Source organism: Equus quagga, chromosome 7 (assembly GCF_021613505.1).
Source record: "Equus quagga isolate Etosha38 chromosome 7, UCLA_HA_Equagga_1.0, whole genome shotgun sequence".
In the NCBI taxonomy this organism is placed as follows: domain Eukaryota; kingdom Metazoa; phylum Chordata; class Mammalia; order Perissodactyla; family Equidae; genus Equus; species Equus quagga.
In genome coordinates, this window is record NC_060273.1 from 61048165 (window position 1) to 61072959 (window position 24795).

Consider the following 24795-nt stretch of genomic DNA (forward strand, 5'->3'; position numbering starts at 1 on the left):
CCCATATGACAAGGCAGCCAGCTTTTAAGTGGTTCAGGGACAGAAACATTTCCTGAAAGTACTGGCTTTTGCATTTTAGAAATGCAGAGACAGAGCAGTGTGGACTTGGTGTGTGGGAAGTACATGTGTTGGGCTGCTGCTGTGATGGAACCTGGGATAGCTGGGGTAAAGCTGAGGATCAGGTTAGCTGCTCAAGGACTTAATATCTGCGATGTTAATCTGTCTAGAAACAAACTTTGAACTTGACCATGATATCACTCCACTGGACGAGCTCCTTCTGGAAAAGAAAGCCCTCCCCGTGGAATCTCTCCCCAGTGCCTGGCTGAATGTCTTCTCTGCAGGCAAAGGGATCACCCAGCCATCCATGCTGGGCATGTACACAGTGCCCAAGAAAAAATGAGTCAACATGGAGAAAAGTGTAGGTCCAGTGAGTGGGAAATGAAGAAGGAAAAGGATCAACCTGCTGACTGGAAGGGATGGAATGTGCTCATTTTCCCTAATCAAGACTTGCCTTGTAATCTTCCTGAGCTTGGTGGAGCCATGGCAGATTTCCTTCAAGGACACATTCATCTCATGAACCTGTAGGGGAGGAAGACATTTCCTCTACCCTCTCTGGGTTCGTCTGGCCAGAGAATGAATTAAATTCACATGAGACAGAATAGCAGGAGAAAATTAAACAAAGCTTTATAACATGTATACATGGGAGGCTCAGGCAAGCTTAGCAACTCGCCAAAATGGCTGAAGTCCCCACTTAAATATTATATCCAGCTAAAGACAAAGGAGGATGTTGGGGGTGGGGGGAGTCAGTTACAGGAGGTTACCAGACAAGCACAGTAAACAAATGCAGATTTAAGTCCTTGCCTTCCCCATTGATTAAGAGTTTCTAGAGATAGGGTCATCCCCCCTTCTTCCTGGTAGAGAGGGAGATATCTTTACAGATGGAGATTTCCTTTACAATGTAAATGTCTCTTACAAAGGGTAAGTAAATTCTACTTTTCAGTTGCTTTCCTGTCTGCAAAGTAACCAGTCTCAAATGATCATCATGCCAAAGAGACATATCTTGGAGTGGCCAATTCCAGGCCCCCATAAACCACAGAAGGGTCCTGCGTGTTTCCCAGCGTTTACAGTGTTTCCAGGGCCCAAGTTTGACTCCTACTCATCCCACTGAAGTCAATGTGGGCAAAGGTACCAAACATTTCTCATGTTCTTCCATGTACACTGGACAAAAGCATTGAGTGGTTTAGTGTGATGACTGCTGGCAAAGAAGTTTTCAGAGGTGGGAGACACCAGGGAAAGGGCCAGAGCTTTTGTGGGAAATCTCCATGAAGAGTGTAAAGAAGTTCCAGGAGCCCCTTCATATACCACTGTTGGTCTTCATGCCCAGAGAGGTGGACAAGGCAGAGGCATCATGGCTCATTCTGGCTCCCCCCCCCCAATATTTTCACCCTGCCCTACCTATTAAACCATGGATCTAGAGAGAAATCATTCTGATAACTAAGTTTTTGCTTATTTCTTATCCTCAAAGCCCCCTTGCAGCTCAGTTTAAGTCACTAAGAGGCTTGTCTCCTGAGTTTGAGAACTACCCTTTCTCCTCTGTCCTATATTCCAGATCATCCTACCCATCTTTTCCATTACACTGTGAGTTCCATCCAGGCAAGGATCTCATCTCTCTTATTCTCCATTGTGTCACCTGTACCAAGAATAGAGGGAACCAAGCCTGGTACAAAGTAAATGTTCAAAGTTCAGAACCTTTGCCTGAGTTGTCTGCTTCTTTCCACTCTCCCATCTGTGGATCAAATGAGAGCATCTGGGTCTGCAAACCATCCTGGCAGGCATGCCTGTTTCAGTGAAAATGAAACAACCAGAGGAGAGTGCTCTGGCTGGGTTTTTGATGTGACACTGATAGCAAGCTTTCATGTTTCAAGGTCCTTTTTATATAAACCTTGCTGCTTCTTGGAGGGCTAGGTGCTTGCATCCTAAAGCAAGACGCGAATCTCTCTGGATTTAAATTTCATGACTGTTTTGCAGAGATGTCATGGGTAGGAACAGGACCCCCAATTTTGAGGGGTTATGATTTATAGCTTCTTCAGCTCTCTGAAGCTAAAAATCCCTTGGCTCTGTGCATCTCCTCCAAGAGCTGTCACCACATTATTCATGATGACTCTCACCCATGGGGAAGGATCAGGGATTTGCCGCGGTGGGATCAGAGCTCCCTCTCATTATACACACAGTCACTCAGAAGCATTCCTATTTGCGGCTTTCACTTTTCATTTGCCTTCTTCTGCTCAGGTCAAAGAGATTGAAATTAAGGACCTGAGAGAGGAATCAAAATATTAGCAGCTGTTTGCTTGTTTCTTCAATATTTCCCCCCACCTCTTCTGATGACAGTTTAGAGTCAAAGAAAAAAGTTCAGGCTGTGGGACCTGGTTTGTCATGACGTCCTGATTTGTCATTATTATCTGTATGACATTCGGCAAGTTAATGTCTCACAGTCACTATTTTTCAGCATAAGATGGAAATATCATCTAACCCGATGGGTTGTTTTAAGAGAAAGGAAAATCCAGTTATCAGTTGTCCCCTTGTCCTGGAGATCCTCTGTCTCAGTGGGCTATCTCCATGGTCAGCCAGCACCCACGTGGATGCATATCTCAGCATTCCCTCAAGTTCTTCTAAGGAACCGACTCATCAGTGTCTCTGTGAGCACTGTCAATTTTACTGAAGCTTTTATAAGACTGAGAAAGAAATTTATATCACATACACGATTTTTTTTCATTATGCATTTTTGTTCTCCTAAAGATCTTCAGCTGAGCTGCTGGATGATGGGAGTAGGGCTGCTTTCTGACTCTTCCTCCACAGAGCGACCAGTCTACCTGGACCCTCCCATTTCCCTCTGGGAGAACTTGAACTCCTTATCTTGCTATTATGCAGAATAATTTTCCACGTACTCAAGCCTTGGGGCCTCGCCCCTGAGGCTCTGAACCCCTAAAGGACTTATGAGAGCAAATTTCAAGAAATAGGCAAGTGTCTTTAATGAGAAAGTGATGTCCTTGTTGTAAAGAAAGTTTAAAAATTTCCCTAGGGTCAGACTGCTTGGATTAAATTCTGGTTCTACCATTTACTATCTTGTAGTCTTGTTCAAGTGGCTTCCCCTTGTTAAACTTCCATTTCCCGATCTGTAAAATAGAAAAAGAGAATTTACATTATAATATTGTGGGTGCGATTCAATGAGATGATCCAATAAAAGTGTTTAGCACAGGGCCAGGCTTATAACCCCCACAAACATAAAGAAACAGATATGCGAAATGCCTAGTAAATAGTAGGCTTTCAATAAGGAGAAGTTATTTCTATTTCATAGGCGTTTATGTGAGTCAGATGATGTCATGTCATCATGTACAGGAAAATGGTGGAGATTTCAGGCACTGTTGGAGAAATATTTTGAATTGAGTACATGGTCGGGTGGGGGGCATTTCTGTACTTATCAAATTGGAACTCTCTATGGAAAGGAGCAGTCCTGGGTGGATTTCAGGAATGTGAGTTTTCCTATGTGCCCTTTTAAATTTGGGGGGGTGCCAGCCGGGTGGCGCAGTGGTTAAGTTCGCACGTTCCGCTTCAGCGTCCCAGGGTTCGCTGGTTTGGATCCCCGGTGCAGACATGGCACCACTTGGCAAGCCATGCTGTGGTAGGCATCCCACATATAAAGTGGAGGAAGATGGGCACGGATGTTAGCTCAGGGCCAGTCTTCCTCAGCAAAGAGAGTATGATTGGCAGCAGAGGTTAGGTCAGGGCTAATCTTCGTCAAAAAGAAAAAATTGGGGGGGATGCATTTTCTGCCCCATATCATCCCCAGACCAAGGTATCATCACTACTTTTTCCTTATTAGGTACAGTCTGCATTCATAGGGTGGTCTTTCAGCTTAACCAGAGATCTGGCCAAGGGGATTCAGTTCCACAGGCATCTATCAAACTTGAATCTCATAAGGCTTTTTTTGAATGGTGTCATTTACTTTATGATGGACAAGAAGATGTGCAACCCAGATTCCCCTTCAAAGAAGGACTTCTTGCCCTAGTTGTCAGCAGGCAGCCTCAGCTGACAGCTTCTCCAGTCCTTGCTTCAGTAGCAGAAAGCCACCCAAGGGCATACCCTTCTGGGGAAGCCTCACATACAATGACTGATCAAGGCAGGGGCTGGAAGATAGAAAGGCCCTGTCATTTTGGTGCTTCATGGGAGAACTCGGTGGGGTTGGCTGAGGCTATGTTGGATCTGCATCCCGGTTGGATTTCTCCATCTGCCCAGTCCTCCTTCCCTCACTTCCTTCCATATGCATTCATCCCTAACAAATATCCTACCAGCCACACTTTATTTCAGCGTCTGCTTCCAGAGAACCCAACATGTGACATCTTTTTATGGGACCTACATCCTTGACCTCTTAAGGAATGCCTAGGACCATGCTAAACACTATGGGATTCAAAAAGGAAATACACATGTTTTTGTCCTCAAGGAACTCCGTGGGGAGACAGAATACACACAAACATGCCTAAAATAGCTAAATAACAATGCAACATTATGTGATGATATCTGAATCTAGTGATTATGTGATTATGTGACACAGTGGGAGGTAGAGAGAATGTATACAGAAAGTTAACAATAAGCTAGGCTAGTTCAGGGAGGTTTCAGAGAGGAGATAGGCTTGTGTGGGCTCTGAAGGTTGGGGAGAACCGGGATAAGCACTCTAAAGTGTAATTTAAAAATGTTTTCCCTTTTAGGAGGAAAGAGCCAGACTGGCCTTCTCAATTCGTGATAAACAAATATATTAAATTCAGCTACTAATCCCAAGAGTCCTTGCAGTTCTTTCAGAAATTGCAGAATCAGAGCCTAGAAATCGCTTGGGCTGCAGCAGAACTGAAGAGCCACGCTCGTTTCAATATAGCTGACCTGGCAGCTTAAAGGGTCATCATGATGTATCAGGTGTAGAATGTGTCGGGCAGCCTTAAGGAGATTCTGGAAGGTTGTAGATAAGAAGACTTGGCAAAGACAAAGTCTGTGCTCAGTTCCCATGCTCCAAAACTGCCTCCCAGATAGCTTCCTATTGAGTTGTAAGAGTCCCATGGCAGGGCCTATGTCAGATCAATCCCTGGGTCCCCTTAATACACACACAAGTGGGTGAGGTGTAATAGGCATTTGTAGAATGAGCAAATAAAGGAGCCTAGCACAGGCAGAAAGGAATGCTTTCCCGTGCTGCCTTCCTCATTCATTCTTTCAAACATTCAATCAATATTATTTATTGAAAGCCTATTATGTGCCAGAAACTAACTAAGCACTGGCCTCAGAGCTTCATAAGGTCTAGTGGGAGCTAGATACCATAAAAAACAATGTCAATACATAGAGCAAAGTCGGGGACAGGCTCTTCAACACAGGATAGTGGGAAGGGCTTGTCAAAGAGAAGACAAATAAGTGGAAAACATAGAACCAGAAAAAGTTGACAAGGTGGAAAGGTAGTAAGTGGAATGGGATGGAGGTTAATTTTAAGCAGGAGGAAGAGCAAGTGGGAGAGGTCTGAGACAGAAAGTAGACTGCTCATTTGAAAAACTACAAAGAGGGCACACAACTGGAGAAGATTGAAAGAGGGAACAGGTAACTCGGGTGAGGATAGAAAAGAGGAAGAGACCGATCACTCAGGACTATCTTCAGGAGTTTGGATTTTGACCCAGAGCAAAAGGAAGCTATTTAGTCTTTAATAATGACCCAATTAAATTTAAAAGCACATTCCTTCTACAGGGTGGAGAAAAGCTGCTCCCGGATGACTTGACCGAAGCCATTGGAAGGCCAATGATAATGGAGATTTTCTTTGTCTCTTCATCTTGGTTTCCTTTGTTTATTCTCTCTCTCTCTTTGTGGTGGTCTCCAGCCCTAGAGCTGAAGTGCAGAACTGGCCACAGGCACTCATGCTGGTGAAAGGAGTCATCCTCTCAACTACATTTTGGAGGATACGTATCAGAGGTAATGGAGTACATCAAGAAAGAACATGGGTGTGGTGCCAGATACGTGGCAGTTGAGTTTTGACTGATCATTTCACCCTTTTTGGACTTAAATTTTGTTCATCTTCAAAGAAAATTAAGCAACATCCTCCCTACATTTTTTGTACAGGAGAGTTGAGGAGTCATGAGACAATAAATGACTTAGAGGCATAGTATTTTTATAAGATAGAACCATTTTCTTTGTAACGTATTAGTGTTAAATAACAAGGAAGACAGGTTGACTGCGTTGGTGAGAAGTCAGAAGTACAGAATTTGAAAGAAGAGACACGATTTTGCTATTTTCAAGTACATATGGCTATAACAAGAAGAGAAAAATTTGTTCTTGGTGGTATGCTACAGAATTTCTCTTAAGGAGCAAACCACATTTCTTGGAAAGATGCCGTGAGAGGCTCTCTTGGGGTTGTTGAGCGGCTGTAAGGAATGCATTTCAGCTTATGTGGAGCCTTCAGAGAAGGGCAGAACCACTTGCTAGTGGCAGAAAGAGGATTTTGTTTCTAAGAGGGAAGGAGAGAATAAAAGAGAGGAAAGGAGAGGGGAAGGAATGGAGAGCAGGGAAGGGTAAGGGAGCGGAGGACAGAGGTGGCAGAAAACTTTGCAGGACACAATGTGACCTCTCCCATTAACCTTTCAAATCTTCAGTAAGGTGATCTAACTCAGAAAATGTGAGTACCTTTATTTCTCTGTAAACAGGAGAATGGGCCAACACCAGTGGCTGCAGGAGCTAGGGATAGAAGTCATTAGGAGGAAGCAGGCCCCTGGGAGCTCCTAGAAATCTTGATGACACTTCAGCCTTCCCAGAGCCATGGAACCAGCCACTGAAATGAAGTTTCTTTGGTTTCCAAAGGCAAGGAGGTTGTTACTATCACCTTGGTTTTAAGGGAAAGCAAACGACAGTTATTACAGAGTACATTCAGATGGACGGGATTCTTGGAAATGAACACGTTTTGGAAAGCTGCCAACTTACTTCAGACCATTTTTCTTCTGCAGACTCTACTTAAGGTCATCTTATCCCCATCATTATTTTCTTTGGCAAACTCTTTCTTCCCAGAGCACGGAAGGTGGCCTTCAGCCAAGTTTCTTCTCCAAATCATGTAATTCCATTACACATGAAACTAGAAGTGTTTGTGTTCATCCCTTAAGAGCCCTCAGAATATAAGGCAGCATAGCCTTATCAAGGGCCTGGCCAGCAGGGAACTCACTGACACAAATGGGTGGAAGAAAAGGGACTTCGTGCTTCCCACTGGGCAACAGGGCCTTCAAAGGAGGAGGATATTTCTAATATCATATTTTCAGATTTAATTTTCATGTGGCATTTTCTTAACTTTGTAAAACGTTTAAGGACACCGGTTCTAGAAACTCACTTCATGGGGTCAAATCCTTATTCTACCATTTGCTATTCTGTGACCTTTCGTCAGCCTCTTAACTTCCCTGAGCTTCAGCTTGATCATCCATAAAATGGGCATCCCTACCTCGCAGAGTTACTGTGAAGGTTAGGTGTATGTGAGCCTTTAGCACAGTGCCTGGCACTGCATAGGCTCTTAGTAAATGTTACCTATCTTTATTTCTACAATTATTATCATGATCTTTAATATTTGAACTTTGTCACTGCTACCCAGAGCTGGAATTGGATTTTAAAAATCTATTAATAATACAATTTCTCACTAAGCTAGTCTAAGCCAAACTTTCAAGGAGGTGAGTTTATATTCAAAGTTATGTATTCAACATTTTTCATTCTGATTTTTATTTTTATTGGCTCTTCCTTGTTGAAATAGTGTCAGCAAAACTTATCTGTCCTGCTGTCTCATTCCTCTGCTAAAGCAAAAGGAACAATCCTAATTGACTGAATTTGTTACTAGCTGAGAACGACATACGTATAGAATGGCTTAGATGTAATCTTCTTCATTCCTAATGCAAAGGTATGGATTAAAGGGAACAGATGACATGATTATGGGTGCCATCCCTGGACAGACATTAAGCAAATTCAGCTCTTATCTCTAGTTCTGCTCCTACTTAGTTGTATGACCTTGAGAAGGTCACTTAAGCCCTCTCAGCCTTACTTCGCTCGTTAGTAAAATAACATTAGACAACATCATCTGCGTCCATTGTTGTTTTAAAACGTATGTAATTCATATTACATTTTGAAAGATTGTAGAGAATGGTCGAGATTTGGATCTGTAATTAGAATGTATGGACAAAAAGAACAGAGCTCAAAGCCAGGAGATATAGGGTTCTGAATCCAAATCTGCCCTTGCATTTTTATTGTGACTAAATTCTGTTTCTTCATTGTCTATAAAATGGTTAAATTAGAGCTGCATTCCTCAAAGCATTCCATGGGTTTGCAAAACAATGGGTTATACAAATAGGTTCCCTTGCTGTAGGAATTCCCAGAGTTAAAATGCTAACGTGCACTGTGACTATTGGAGGGGAGTATTCGAAGCCTTTCTAAAACTTCTTTGATGAAAGAACCATGTCTTTTTCCCACAGTGGCTCTACTTTCATGGAACACCCTTTGAAAAACATGGAGCCAGGCCACCAGCAAAGTCCTTTCCGACCTGGACAGCTCCAGGTTCTGTGAACTTGGGGTGCTGATGGCAGTGGGGTTGAGGGCGAAGCAGGTTTCACACCGTGGATTCAATGCAGCCTCGCTCAGTATCCATGGTAGAGGACTAATGCTCTCAAGGCGTTAAAACTTCTTCCCTGAGCCCAAATTCACAGGCCCTGAGGAGCTTGGGCTCTGAAGGCGCTATCCAGCCTGTTTTATTAAGCCTTCAAGATGGAAAGATGGGGAAAAAATTCTATGACAGTGTAAAGTGTTATAAGCCTCTGTTCAGTGGGATCTTTTATAGTTCAGGTGAAAGCAATCTGGAAAATGGAAAGTTTAAAGAGGTTTCTTTTGCAGAATTGGACAAGCGAGTTGAGCGCTCTTCACCTGTCTAATGCTGATAATTATCTGTGAAGACCTCTCTTGTTCTCTCAGATGAGCTTCTCTAGGTTTCAAAGAACTCATTCCACAACAGCTTGAAAGGGTAGGAAAGAGCTTGTCAGCCACTAAGATTGTTTAGATTGAAATAAAAGATTCTAAGACTCAATATGAGAAGAAATGCCTCCAACAGGTGCTCCTCAACAATGAAAATTAGAGTAGTCTAAAATCCCAACAATGTTTCACATAAAGTATTTAATAAGCAAACCAAATGGTTAGATTTTGTCTTTATTACAAATTCGGTGATGAGGGTAGTAGAAAACTTGTAATTTAAAACCATTAATGAAAGAGAGTTATAAGTCTTAGAAGTAAATAGACCTTAGAAGACTGTCTGGTTGCTTTCCTTTCTCATTTCAAAGAAGGAGAAATGAGCCCAGAGAGCGGAAGTGACTTGCACAAGGTCATATCACAAGTGCCAGAGCCCAGGTTACAAATCTTGTCTCAAGTCTCCAGTCTCTTTTTAGGTTAAACTAGATGTGGCAGGGAGGATCTTGATATTTTATCTTAAAAAATATGCTGAGCTTTTGCTTTAGAATCCTTACTATAATTATCTGTGGAAATATGACATTTAAATTTTCAAAGAGCTTCCTACTATCCGTTTAAGAACAGCATGAGCAATTGCCTCCAGTAGGCACAATAGCAATACTGCTTTAATAAAATGCCACCTGGTGGAGGTTTTGAAGCAAAACACACTTCCGCGTAGTCCTCTCCAAGAGAATTACCTTTCTTAGGCTCACATTTAATCAATATCATTATCTCCCTGAGTGGTACGTGATTAAAAATAACACTGAAAATTGTCCTACTTCCAGAACACAGCAGGGAAGATGAGACTGCACAAAATAAGCCGGTGCACAGGAAAGAAGGTATATGGGGTCAAATTGAAAACCATGGCACTCAGGGACCTTAAATCTTCATCCCCGTTTTACTGTAACAGAAAACAAAAGGAGAATTAGAAGGAAGTTCGTTCTGCTACCGCCCTTCCATGGTTTGGGGCATCCAAGTTTTCATGGAAGGTGGAGCTTGGAAGGGGGAAACTTTTACCATGAACAGCCTACCTGAAAAAACTTCCTGCAAGCAGAACACCTCAGGACTAGCAAGTTCCTAAAATGTCGTCTGGTCCAGTTCTCTGACTGTGGTGAGGTCGTCATCCATCCACCCAGATAGTAATGTGGACAGCCATCACAGAAGAATGACTAGGTGTATCTGGAAAGCTCCACATGGAAAACTCAGAACAGTGGATGTGTACCCAGCAGATCAACTTCCGCTCAGTAGGAGGAAGAACTCTCAAAATCGGAAGTGTCTGACATAGAATGGAAAGACTGTCCCTGGAAGGCTGGATACGTCAGGACTATTCATTCCACTTGTTGAATTTAAAGAGGCTTACTATTAACCACATGGAAACCTAATATTTAAAAAGAATTGGAGTGAACTGTGCTGAATGGTGGAAGATTTAGCAATCTGTCTTTATCTTAGGTTGGTTCCCCAGGGAAACAGACTCTGAGAGGGAGATTTGGGTACAGGATGTTGATTGACAAGTGCCCCCAGGATCAACACCTGAGGCCGAGTGAAGGAAGCAGGACTGAACAGAAGGAGGTTCTGAGCAGTAACACACAGGCAAAGAAGGCCTCCTCAGATCCCATGGGGAGGTCTGGAACTGGGATGACCTTTCAGAGTTTCCCTGACTTAGGACAAGGGCTTTTATTTACCTGCTAACCAGTCCCAGCTTTGGGCTGCTGCAGGGGAAGGAGGGTGAGGTTGGATTAGCAGCTCTCTTTGAGAATAATTCTCAGAGAGGAGCTCACTGAGAGCAGTCAGCAGTCAATATGTGAGCGCCTCAGCTCTGAGGGGGTGTGGACAGCATACAGCAGCATCCACTACAGTCTTTTCTCCTTGTCTGTCTAGAACCTAACCAGGAAGTTACTCTTGTCATCCTCCAAGGCTAAATAACCCTTAACCTGGAGTTTGTTTGCAAAAGAGTGTTCCTCACGTCTCTTTGTTTTCTATCTATATGCTTTAGAATACACCTCACAACAATTTGCATTGGGAAATTAATTTGCCCCTTTCTGATATTTGTCATAGAAATTGGGCCTCACTTTGAGTTGTAACTTCTCTGTGCCTAATTTCTTAATCTGTAAAATGGGTATAATAATTATATCTCCTCTCATGAGTTATTATGAGGGTTACATGAAATAATAACTATGAATTAGCACAATATCTAATACACAGTAAAGATTTAATGTGCTGACAAATAGAAATGGCAAGCAATAGGATATATTGGAGTATGTGAGGAAGCCATTTGGTATAAACCTAATTCAGCCTGACTTTGTTTTTCCAAAAGGACCTGGCATGGCCATTGAGCATGCATTGTATATCTGCTTTAGACATTTACTATGGCAAGAACAAATGCCCTTAAGATAAAGGTGCAACTTCCCCCTACATTGGCATTTCCTTAAGGATAAGCATCTTTCCTTAGGCTAGGAACTGATTGCTGCACTCACCTTTGACCACCCAGCTCACCTGTGACCACCCAGCTTGAGACCAGATCTGCCATCCTGCTGTGTCCACTGAGACAGCAGACCTACCTGCTGTGTCCATCAATCGCTGTGTTGACAGAGCAGTCTCGCAGCTATTGTAAAAGGGACATTTTAATCATATGTGAAACATCCTCTTTGGGGGTATATAATCTCTCTGCACCCCAATTATTCGGTTCCCTTTCTTTCTTTGGGAAGACAGGCCCTGGGCCATGGTCCTCACATTTTAGCTCAGAATAAACTCACCCCAAATTTTCATTTATAGATTGATTATGGATTATTTTCGTCGACATATTATTAATGTTAGAGAGAGAGATTGGTTCATGTATATCACACTCTCTCTCAGCCCTTTATTTTCCAATGTCCTTGCCTACACCAATGGCTCTCAAGGGCCCCAGGACTCTTTTTGTATGTCCATAAGATCAAAATTATTTTTGTAATAATACTAGGACATGAATCGTCTTTTTCACTTTCATTCTTTCTTGAGTATAAAACGGAGTTTTCCAGAGGCTACATGATATATATTGATGTTATTGCTCTCATGTTAAAGATAATTATTATTTTTAAAGAAATTTAGAAAAATTTAACTTCTTTTTCTAATTTCTAATATGATAACTATTGATACATGTAATCCACATAAAGAAAACATTTTTAGGGTCCTTAATAATTTTTACAAGCGTGAAGGAGTCCTGGGAGTGAAATGTTTGAAAACCAATGACCTGGACAAACTCTGTCTCCTCCTTCTAAATCTCTCTGCCTATTCACCACTCCTGCCACCAACCCTGCTTGACAGCCTTCCCTGACTTCTACTTCCAGGCTGCTCTTTCTGTTTTTAGTATTAAGACCTACACAGGACATGATCTTGCAGATGGAATAGGATCAGGGAGTACACAATGTGCTTTTCCCCTGGCGATAGTCAGATGGAAGGTTCTAGAACATCAAATGAGGTACCAGAGACTGGATGCTGCAGTTAGAACTTGCACAGAAGATGCTGAGTGGCAGCAAATGAATCACAAAGTGACTGACGTCCTGCTGCTCAGTTGCTGACTGTATTTTAGGAGGACTGGCATGTGCAGAACAATGTGGATTCCCTCATTAAATAAATTATCATCTGAGGCTTTCTCTAATGATTACCATAGAGATGACTCACTGGAGTCAATTTGACAGTGGAACAGAAAATTGCCGCAATGTGGTTTCAAACTCTCAGAATTTAGGAAAGAATAACTCTTACAACTCTTGCTTAGACCTTAGTTCCTTATTTCCTTCCAGCCCTTGCTGAGTGTGAGCTCTCAATATGAAGAGAGGGTAGGAATAGGAGAACAGGGACACTGTGTACCCCAAAGAGAGAGTTTCATGTGAAAGGGAAAACGAAAACCCATAGGAAAGATCATCATAGTACTACGTAACTCTATATCCTGCAGCAGCTCAGGGGCTCCTCTCATTTCTCCTCCCAGCAGCCTCCTGAAGTAGAAATGGCCACCCACATTCTACAGATAAGAAACCTGTGGGCTAGAGAGGTTTAAATGGCTTGCCTGAGGCCACACCTCAATTAGGTGACAGAACTGGGTTACTCAGTCTTCCCACCATAAAACATCATACTTTGCCTTTTGTGTGCCAAATAGATCCAGCTTTAAATTTAATATTTGTTAATTGCCTAAATAGGCACTAAGCTAGAATCAAGGAGGTCTTCAAGGATATAAAGCTGCATCCACGTGTGCCTGCTCTCAGGAACCACGGGACAGGCTGAGAACAAAGCAGCCTTCATGGGTAAGGAAGCAGTCGTAGAGTCCTGCAGAAACCCGAGGGCGACAAAAAGGAAGAACATTTCTGCAGCGTTACTGTGTGCTGTTCACATGGCATTTCAAAAGCAACCTCACATTTCATCCCACAGCTCTCTGGAGAAGGTAGAATTATTGTCCCTCTTTTTTAGACAAGTAAACAGAGGCTCAAAGAGATGAAACAATTTGTCCAAAGTACCTCGCTAGTGAGTTCTGGTGCTTGGATTCAAATCCAAGTCTGTGTGATTCTTAAAGACCAAGGCTGCTCTATGCCCCACTGCCTGGGGAGGGAGCAATCCTGGTCATCAAGAATTGGGAAAGACCTGGTATGATGGATTTAAACTACCAACTGTGATGTCTCGGTCCATCCCTCAGTTAGAATGACCCCTTCTCTCTAGGCAGTGTTGCCTAATGACTAGGATGTGAGTGTTATGGGTCAGACATGAGACTCCAAAAACTAGTATTAACCATTTGCTTACAGAAGGGCACTCTGGAGGGGAGGTTTGAGTGTGAAAGAGTTTTATCGTCTACATGATAGCACTTTTGTGCCTTTATTATTATACCATGTACAAGTTTTACTTCTTCAATTAAAAGAAAAGCCAGTTACAGAGGGAGGGAGGGATGAAAGAAGGAAAGGAGGAAGGGGCTTTTGAGATGAGATTAAAGGATGCACAGGATTTTGAAAGAGAAAAGGGGAGAAGACTTCTAGGAGGAAAAGTTTGAATAAAGGTTGTGAAATGGTGTTCTGGGCTGAATTGTGTCCCCTCAAAATCATATGTTGAAGCTCTAACCCCCAGTACCTCAGGACGTGACTATATTTAGAGATAGGGCCTTTAAGGAGGTGATTAACCTCCTTCTGGCTGGAACCATGGGGAGTGCAGAAGAGAAGAGAAAGAAGTTTCCTGTGGTGCCAGAAACCCTTAAGAAAAAGTGAGGGAATCTTGCAGAGCTGGAGATCAAGCACCTGAGAAAGAAGTTTGCCCAAAAGATGCTTCAAAAGGCAAGAAGGAAGCTTACCTATGAAAATGCTAAGCACTGTCACAAGGAATACAGGCGGATGTACAGAACTGAGACTCGAATGGCTAGGATCAAAGAAAAGCTGGCAACTTGTACGTATCGTGGAATCCAAATTGGCATCTGTCATCAGGATCAGGGGTATCAATGGTGTGAAACCAAAGATCCAAAAGATGTTTCACCTTCGCCAGACCTTCAATGGCACCTTTGTTAAGCTCCAACTGAGCTTCAGCTAACATGCTGAGGATTGTGGGACCATATACCGCAAGGGGGTACCGGAACCTGAAGTCAGTAAATGAATTGATCTACAAGCGGGGTTATGGCAAAATCAACAAGAAGTGAATTGCCCTGACAGATAACACATTGATTGTTCCATCTCTTGGTAAATACAGTGTTATTTATACGGAGGATCAGATTTATGAGATCTATACAGTTGAAAAATGCTTCAAAGAAGCAATGACTTCCTGTGGCCTTCAAATTATCTTCTCCATGAGGTGGAGTGAAGAAAACTACCATGCATTTTGTAGAAGGTGAAGATGCTGACAACAGGGAAGATCAGATCAACAGGCTTGTTAGAAGGATGAACTAAGGCATCTATGATGATTATTTTTGTAATCTGATCAGTTGGTAAACAGTGACTGCTTTCAAACTGAAAAGAAAACCCAAGAGGTTACTAGGTTAAAATGAAACCATTAAGGTGGGGCCTTAATCCAAAATGAGTGTTGTCCTAAGAAGACGGAGAGACCCCAGGGCTGCATGGGCTCAGACAGAGCCCTGTGAGGACACAGGGAGAAGGCGGCCATCAGCAAGCCAAGAAGGGAGGCCTCAGGAGAAACCAAATCTGCCAGCACCTTGATCTTGGACTTCCAGCCTCCAGAACTGTGAGAAAATAAATTTCTGTTGTTGAAGCGACTCAGCGGATGGTATTTTGTTATGGCAGCCCGAGCTGACTAATGCAGGAGGCAGAGTCTTTGTGAGGACGAGTCTGAAGTGGCCACAGTAATGAAAGAGCAGGAGGGATTAGAGAGAGAGAAAGTAGACAGAACAGATGGGGCAGACCGTGGAGAGTCTTGTGTATCATTAAAAATCAAATATTCAGACCAGCTGTGAAGAATAAGGAAGAAGGAAAAAGGAGATCTCTCCTCTATAGTTCTTCACATCTTATACATAGAGCAGGAGAGAGTCAGCTGAGAATTTCTAATAGTATTTTTCTTCCCTGGCCACTTGTAAAGTTATGTCATCTAAGGAAATTTATGATTTTCTCTACTCTAATTGGTGCCTTTCTTACCCACTTCTTTTTTATTTCTTTCTTGATGCCATCCTCTGTCTTATTTTTGTATCCCAATTTTATTCTCACCCTTAACTTTCTCAAGATTATGTCACAGCAAATGCATACTGCCTGCACCTTTGTTAAACAGAAAATCAGAGTGAGGAGACCTTTCAGAGTGTCTTATCTAGTCATCTTAGTTCACAAATAAACACAGTGAGGCCCAGAGAGGGCAGGGACTCTCCTAAGGTCACACAGGCTCACTCACAGTCCAGTGCCCTCCTTGCCAGTTCACTGTGCTGGGACCATCCCATGTTTGCCTGCTCACCTTGTTCCAGGGGCCCAATTTTTGTTGAGATCAGAGCAGCTCCCAAAGCAGATCATCTTTCCTCTCCACAGAGAGAGTATCACTCCCCTGTGCTCAGGATGTGGGAGAGAACGTACGGAGGGGTCAGCGGCTGACCAAAGGTCACACGCCAACCCTGGCCAGCACTGATGCCACACCCCTCATCTCTCCTCAGTTCACTGACACCTCTGTTTTCTTCACCTTTCAAGTAATTTTGGAGTGAAATTCTAGATGGGGAAACAGAAACAATCAATGTCCCTTTACTGTACCCATTTCCAAACCCAAACTGGCCAGCTGTCATCCAAGAGGCCATCTGTGATCCCACATAAAGGTCCCTCTGTCCTACCTCCAGCTCTTGCTACCTGACAATAAGTTAGAGCCATAGTCTGGCAGGAGTTGGAGCAGACCTTAGAAGTTAATCCGTACTTTAGTCTCCAGCAAATTGTATTTGAGGTTCTGCTTAAATTTCAAATGACAAGCTACTAATTTCTTTATCAGGCAGTTTTCTTCATTTTCATTCAGTTGTTTTAAAGTTGTATTTTTAATGTAACTGATACAATCCAGGATCCCAGATGGTTCAGCCGCAGAGTCAATATTCAAAATAATGAGAAAGGAATCCCATTCTCCACTCAATAGCACTAAGAGGAACCCAGATGAAGGGTCCACAGCAATACATAACTAAATCCTCTTTCTTCCTCTATCCTTTTCTCTCAGTGGGCAGCTGCAGGTTCCATCACCATCCTCCCACTCAAAATTCCCCCTCTTCTCCCACTAAGGCAGCTTTCTTCTCCTTCTCCCTTCCATTGCCTTTTCTCTCTCAGACCATTGTTATGTAGGTTGACTTAGCATCTCTCTCAGCAAGAAAGAACCATTCCTTTCACAAGAGGGAGAAATTGATCTGGCAATTTGGGGATTCTCTTTTGTGGCTTCTGTGAGTCTGTGTCAATGTCTCATAATTCCTACCTACTGGTCCTGTTAAAGCGACTTGACCCCAGAGCCACTTTTCCACATGACAGCATTTTAAATATTTGACAAAAGGCTCACAAGCCTGTACCCACCCTTTTTGTCTTCCAAACCAATCATGCCTGCTATGAAGTCACTTCTTCTCTGAGCCTTCATTTGTGACATATGACATGAATGTATGATGTAGAAGGAGTTAAAAGAATAGACTTTGGTATTATTGTTAAAAATATTACTTAGGCACACAAATGTTAATTAAGCAGTCATTGTTCTAGGTGCTGGGGATATTGTGCCAAACAAAATCTCTATCCTACTCCTGGAGGAGTTTACCTTCTGGTTGGAAGAGACTGAAAATTAGTTAAGCAAATAAACATGTAAGATATAGTGATAAAACTCTGAACAAATTAAAATAAAACATGAGATAGAAAGTTCCTAGGACTTGGGGTGGTTACTTTAGCTACAGGGCTCAGGAAGGGCCTATGGCGGATGTGACATCGGAGGTGAGAACTGAATAATCTGAAGGTGGCAATCGTGTGACAAACTGGAAGTCCACTGCAAAGCCCTTCAGATGGTAACAGCGTGGCATGTTTAATGGGAAGAACAGCATCCCGTGGGGTTACAGTGCAGCGAATGAGGGAGGGAGCAGTGGTGTATCACCTCAGGGCAGGGAAGTCAAGGGCATAACGGTAAGGAGAATGCACTTTATTCTTTTTTTCTAATGAGATATAATTGATATGTAACATGATATTAGTTTCAAGTGTACAACATAATTATTCAATATTTGTATATTACAAAATGATCACCACAATAAGTCTAGTTAACATCCATCATCATACATAGCTATAATTATTTTTATTGTGATAGATCTACTCTCCTATTATTTTCTTTTCTTTTTATTGAGGTGAAAAGCTATGTGAAGTTTTGAGCCAGAGAATGACATGACTGATTTTGTTTTTAAAAGCTCGCTTGGCTTCCACACAGAGAACCAATGGATGAGAGGCAAGAGAGAAGGCCAAGACATCAGGCAGGAGTGGTCCAGGCAGAAAATGAGGGGATCTTCAACTAAATTTGTGGAAATGGGAATGATGAGCATGGTTCAGTTCTGTGATATATTTCGAGGGTGGAGCCAACGGGATCTTGGTTTCCCAGCTGGGCTGCTGTGGCTGTGCAACCACCATGTCCACACAACCTCCCTGAGGTCTTCTGTTGCAGCCTCTGACATCTGTGGCCCACTGTTCTAAGAATAATACACACGTCCCCCTAGAACAAGCACCAATTTTAGTCACATTTAAGTCTAAACCCATACTTAGAAAGTAAAGTTATCCCCCAAAAAACTGTAGTCTGAAAATATGTATCTCCTCCTACAACACAGAGATTGTTTTACATGATTACAGAGCAGTTTAGCTCCTTAAATCCCCAGTGGTTCCAACCTTCTGCCTCCTATTTTGGTCCCTTTAACATCGTATAACTAACCACTACCTTGCTCATGGCCAGGTTTAGAACCCAGAATACCAGGGCTGCTAGTTTGACTCCAGAGCTTGAGTGTTGTGGACATTTATGGATGATCCCTCAATATCCATTCCACCCACGGTGATCAGTCTAAGCCAGGACAGGTAGTTCCACACCCCTTGCTTATGATTGACTCTGAAATGTGCATGTGACTCATCTGGCTAATAAAATGATAGAAGACAGTCTTCTGGGGACTTCTATTAAAGGATTCATAATCTCCAGGAAAGAAACACAGAATGGGATGGCCTACCTCCTTCCTCTGGGCGTTGTCATGTCTGGAGGTGAGGCCTACAAATCCTTCAGCCATCTTTGAGCATGTAACCCTCCATAAAAGGAAGCGTAGGCTGAAGATGACAGAATCAAACGATGGGAAAAATTTCGGTCCTTGGCGACTATGAAGGCACTAATCAAAAATGCTTAGAATCTCCCTTATCATTAGACTTCCAGTTTTGTGAGACAAGAAATTTCCTTTTCTCTCAAGCTAGTTTGCATTGTAGTTTTCAATTACACTCCATCAGATATATTGAGGTTCATTTTGTTTGTAATTCAACTAATATTTATTGAGCAACCACTGTGTGCCATGCACTGTTCAATGCTGGTAATACAGAGGTGAATAAGACAACGTTGTCTATTCTTGTGACACTTAATATTCTAATCTGGGGGGACAGGAAGTAAGTAGAAATAAATGGGAGAGCTTAGATAACACCAAATTCTATGAAGAAAATAAAGCAGGATAAGGTGCTGGAGAATTACTGGGAACATGGGAGAGGAGAGCAAAGTCTTTTAAAAAACTGTTAGACATATGTAGAAGTGTGTCTAGTGCAGGAATGCTCATTACCGCCGTGTTTGTAACAGCAAACCTAATAACAGTTACTAGAAATGAAATGAATATCCATCTGTGGGGGCCTAATGGAATAAATTTTCGTACATTTATATGATGGAATAGCATATTATCAATAAAAAGGCTAGATTATAAGAATATATGTTTATATGATGCTATCTCCAAGATGTTAATAAAAATAAAAAACGTTGTCGAATAGTATGTAGAGTGTTACCCCAATTCTGGGAATTAGAATAGGATACATGGATATAAATGCAGATGTATTTCCGTATGTAAGAAAGTTTGTTAGTATTGTTTAGGAGAGTTAGAGAGAGAAGAGACTTTTATCTTTTATTCAGTCCCTTTCTGTCCAGTTTCGGAATTTATTTTACCATGCTCATTTTTAATTTATGAAATATACAAATATTTTTAAAAATTTTAATTACATCTAAATTTTCTTCCTGGTAAATGTAAGTAAATACTATCGCTTAAGAGAAGTGGCGTTTGACATACATGGCATCAGAGGGGAAGAACCTGACTTTAAATAGGAGCCAGGCAAAAACGAGGCCATCTGTTCTACTTAGTGTCACCTGGCATACACTATCCCCACTGTCAGGGGTAAAAGCTACAGGAAAAGATTCTAGCAGCAGAAGCTCTGCAGCTACCAAGAGCAGCACTGCATGGGACCAGCTGCCAGGATTATCCACAGGATAATTTCAGGGCAGAGAGATGACAGGGGAGGATGATAGAAAAATACTTGGGAATGCTAGAAGAGGCCAAAATCCCAACAGGTCACAGGAGCACCTGAGGAAGAGCACCCACGACAAGGGACCTCTGAAGAATGAAGGTTGATGACAAGATGTAAGGTTATTACCAAATGCGTTTACATGACCTTCCAGGGCATTTCACTCCCCAGTGCTTTGATCTGAGCCAGACCAGGAACCTGTGTTGATTTCACCTAAGCTGTGACCTCCCTCTCCACGGAGCATGTGTTTTGAAAAATCCTCATCTGCTACATGTCAAACCCATATTTGTAACACAATCAGCAGGTCTCCAAAGGAGGCTGTCTCAAAGCCAACTTCAAGAGCAGAATGGATTGGGCAATCCACTACAATAACGAAGAGGATTAGTGGCCAGTGCTTTTCTGGATGCCTGATTTTTATTCCTTTCAATTTTGACTTCTTGTCTTATCAACAACCACCATATATTTGGTGACTAGAGAGCCTATTTTCTGATAAATAGCACATGTGGTGAGAAATGATAGATCAGGATGAGGAAAATAGGTTTTTGTTCATCCATGGAAGCTTCTACACACTCAAAGTACTGTTCTGTAAGTGTCCATCCTTCAGTGTGTCACATGCAGTCACTTAATGATAACCAGAGTTGCCATAAGCATTGGGACTTTTTGCTGTTTTGTACATTAACTGTTCAGTTTCAACCAGAGCCTTTAACCTCTTTCTAACTTGCCTTCTCCATTCCTAGCATAGATTATTAGGCAGGGGTGACAATCCATGAATGAGAAAGAGATGTAAAATACAGTGGCTCCCCTTAGAGTTTGCTTTACAAATTCTAATCTCTAAAATATTTTCTCTCACTCAAAGCAAACACATGTGGTATGTGTGGCTTCCCTATGCCTGAGGCCAGCATTACAAATTCAGCATAACAGCACTTTCTCCCACTGCTTCTAGATGAGGCCTCAGAGCTTCAGGCAACTACTCGAGAACTGACAGGTGATTTGGACTATCTGCCATCCCTGCAGCTGCTATGGCCAGGCTTTTTCTTTGATTGTTACCCACAGTTTGGGTCCCAGAGGTGTCAATTTCCCTTGCATTTGTACAATGTGCTGTGTGTGTATAGAGTGTCATATGTGATGCCATTACTAATGGATGCCTGCTGAGGAGCTTTTAATTTGCTTAGAACACCCCCTTATGATGAAAAGGGAGCTAAACTTTGCTCATGGATCATCTTCTGTCATTGAGAGAAAGTCTGGAAATTTATGGGTTCCTCATTAAATCATTTCTTTGAGACTTTCTGAAGAGTTTAAAAATAACCCAATATAGAGGAAAGAAATTTTTAACTCTCTTTATCTACTTCCTTACCAGGTCTCGTTTCCAGGGAAGGGAAGAGAATTTCTAACATAATTGGTCTGAGGTCAAGAATTAATTGTGGTATGAATATTAATGGATAGGGCAATTGCATTAAAAGGCCTTACCCCATGATCTATTCCTCTCTCCATGCCTTCCACTACACACAGCTTGGTTAATAAGTCAAATCAGGACTTGCCCTTGGCATGACTTGTCAGCTGCCTCTCCTCTTCTTAAACTTCATGAAACACTCACTTAGCTGAGTCAGGGTTCTCCCTGGAGCCCTGCCATCGCTCCCTGCCTGCATGCCAAATCATGCTGGACATTGCACTGAGTTAGTGTCTCATTCACTTCAATTCCTTCCAACTAGCAAAAATATTTCGAGCACCTACTATGTGTAAGCATCATAGCAGGTGGTAGGCACATAACAGTGTACAAAGCAAAGAAAAATAGATCTTACAGTCTAGTAAATAAATAGATAATACCTAGAGTTCACCAGATGGTGCTTTCCAAGGACTTTGGAAAAAATAAGGCAGGCAAGTGGGACAAGGGAGTTGTGTTCCGATTTCAAGTAGAGTGGTTAGGAAGGCCTCCAATGAGAAGGTGGTAGTTAAACCCAAGGAAATGAGGACCAAATCATGTGATTGTTTCAGGAGAAGAGCACTCCAGCTGTGGAAAGGAGCAAAGGCAAGGAGCAGGGGTCAGCCTGGGTGACTGAGGAGCAGCAATGAGGCCAAGTGGCTGGAACAGAATGAGCAAATGGAGAGTGATGGGAGATGAGGTCAGAGTAACAAGGTGGATGGCAGGAAGTAGATTGTGTGAGGCCTTGTAGGTTATTGTGATGACTTTGGATTTTACTCAGCATGAAATGGGATAAAGGGGAGCTGTCTCAGTTTCCTATTGCTGCTGTTACAAATTACCACAAACTTAACAGCTTAAAACAACACAAATTCATTCTCTTACAGTTCTGTAAGTCAGAATTCCAAAATTAGTTTCACTGAGCTGAGGTTAAGGTGTTGGCAGGGATGTTTCCTACTGGAGGCTGTGAGGAGAGAATCTATTTCCTTTTTCAGAATCTAGAGGCCACTTGTATTCCTCTGCTTGTGGCCTCTTCTTCCATCTTCAAAACACATCACTCCAATCTCTGCTTCCATCATCACATCGCTGTCTCCTCTGACTCTGACCATTGTAGTTACATCAGACCCACTGGGATCATCAGGATAATTTCCTCATCTCAAGATCCTTAACTTAATCATATTTACAATATCTCTTTGTCATATAAGGAAATATGCATAGGTTCTGGGACTGGGACCTGAGCATATTTGGGAGGCCATTATTCAGCCTCCCATAGATCCCTTAATGTGACTCAGGTTTCCAAAGGGTGTTTTGGCTGCTCTATTGAGAAAAGACTTTTGGAAGTACAAGGGCAGACACAAGGAAACCAGTTGGGTAGCTCTTGCAATACCTCAGGCAAAAGATGATGTTGGTTCAGTTCAGGGTTGTAGCAACAGGATTGTTGAGAAGTCATACCTTGGATGTGTTTTGAAGACAAAGCCGACATGATTTGCTGATATGGGTCATGAGAAAAAATAGAAGAGAAACTGATCCCTCTAAGTTTTTAGTGTGAGCAATTAGAAGAATATGCTTTTTCCCAAAATGGGAACGGTTATTGAAGGAGCAGATTTAGAGAAAAGAAAATGAGTTTGGTTTTGTACATATTAAATTTGAGATGCCTATTGAAGGTTCAAATTGAAATGTCAACATTTGAATTAAATGTTAGAACTTAAACCTAAACAGGTGAATCAGACCAGCCTTTACCATAATTGTGCACTGAGAGTTATTACACATTGTACTTTAAATATCATTTGGCTATTATTCCCTGCATTTAATTCAAACAGGAACATTGCGAGAGCAGGAGAACATGGAAGATGGGCAACAGCCAGGCAGGATTCATGTACTACCAAAACTCTGGCTGTAACACCACCAAAATGGCATGAGAAAGACCCAAAATCCCATTGAACCCTGACATTGGGTATTTTTGCAAATATAGTTGCAATTTCCAACGCTGACACTGAGATCTACCACAATCCTCTTGTATCTTGGTTTATGGTCTATTTCCGTGGTCTTAAACTCTAGCTTGCATCAGAAACAGTAGAGGAGTGTGTTAAAATGCAACTTTCTGGACTCCATCTGAAGAATCTGACTCAGAAGTTCTGGATGGTAGTAGTAATGATCCGCAACCCAGACAATAGCAGAGAAGGAGAGAGGAAGGACAGATGGGTTGTGGTAAATGAGTAAATGTGGTGGGTGTTTGGTTTGGTTTGGTTTGTAGTTAAGAATTCATTGAGAATTTATCACGGGCAGATATGATGTCACTTTATTCTCAAAACACCCTAAGAAGTGAGAGGAAAGTACTATTATTAGTCTCATTTTACAGACAAGAAAACTAAAGCCCTAAGGAATTAGATGACTTTCCCAGATCAGATAGCCAGTCAAGGCAGAGCTGAGATTTTAGGCTGAGTTTGTTTGGCTCTGACTCCCACATCCATGCTCTAATCGGTATTCTGTGTTGGGGTTGGGAGCATGGATTGATGAGTGGGTGGAAGTGTGAAAGGGGATGATTCTAAGGTGATGTTGATCATGTCTGGATTTATGTTGGGATTTGTAGATTGAGTTCTGGAACCAGGTTTCCTAGGTTCAAATATTGATTCTGCCACTTGTCAGTCATGTGACCATGCTACCTCACCTCTCTAAGTCTCACTATTCCCCTCTAAAAATGGAGATACAAATAGCACTTACATCATAGGATCATTGTGTTGGTTAAAAAAGATAATATATTGAAGTTTTATTCACCATGGCCTACAACACCTCTACACAATCTGCCATCTGCTCTTCTCTCCAATCTCATGTGTGTACTACTGTCTCCCATTGTGCATCTTGCTCCAAAGATGCTGGCTTCTTTTTACTACACAAACAAGTCTTGTTCATATGGGACATTTACCTTGGAATGCTCATCTGCCTAGAAAACTTTCCCCACAGACTGTCACATGGCAAATTCTTTCTTACTCATTGAAAGAATGTCAGTTCAAATGTCTCTCCCATACAGGTTTTCCCCGTATGACCAAGGGAAAGTAGTCCTTCATCCCTGGTCACATCATACTTCTCCGTTTTATTTATCTTTTCATAGTATGTATCTCTATCTGAAGTTGTATTCTCTATTTGTTTACTTGATTATTATTAGTATGCCTCCAACTGGAATTTAAGGTGCATAATATTACTTGTTCACACTATAGCCCGAGCTTTTAGAAGGGTACCTGATATGTACAGGGAACTCAGTGAACATCTGTGGAAAGGAAGGAGGGAGGATAGACGGAGGGAGGGAGGGAGAAAGAGAGAGAGAGAAAGAAACAAGGAAGGAAGGAGGGGAGGAAGGAAGGAAAGAAGGAAAAGTCCTTAGCATATTACCTGATG

General features: G+C 42.1%; 1 pseudogene; it reads left to right on the top strand.

Moving 5' to 3' along the window:
- Positions 1 to 14192: 14192 nt before the first annotated feature.
- On the top strand, positions 14193 to 14927 carry LOC124243092 (60S ribosomal protein L7-like; annotated as a pseudogene).
- The last annotated feature ends 9868 nt before the right edge of the window (positions 14928 to 24795 follow it).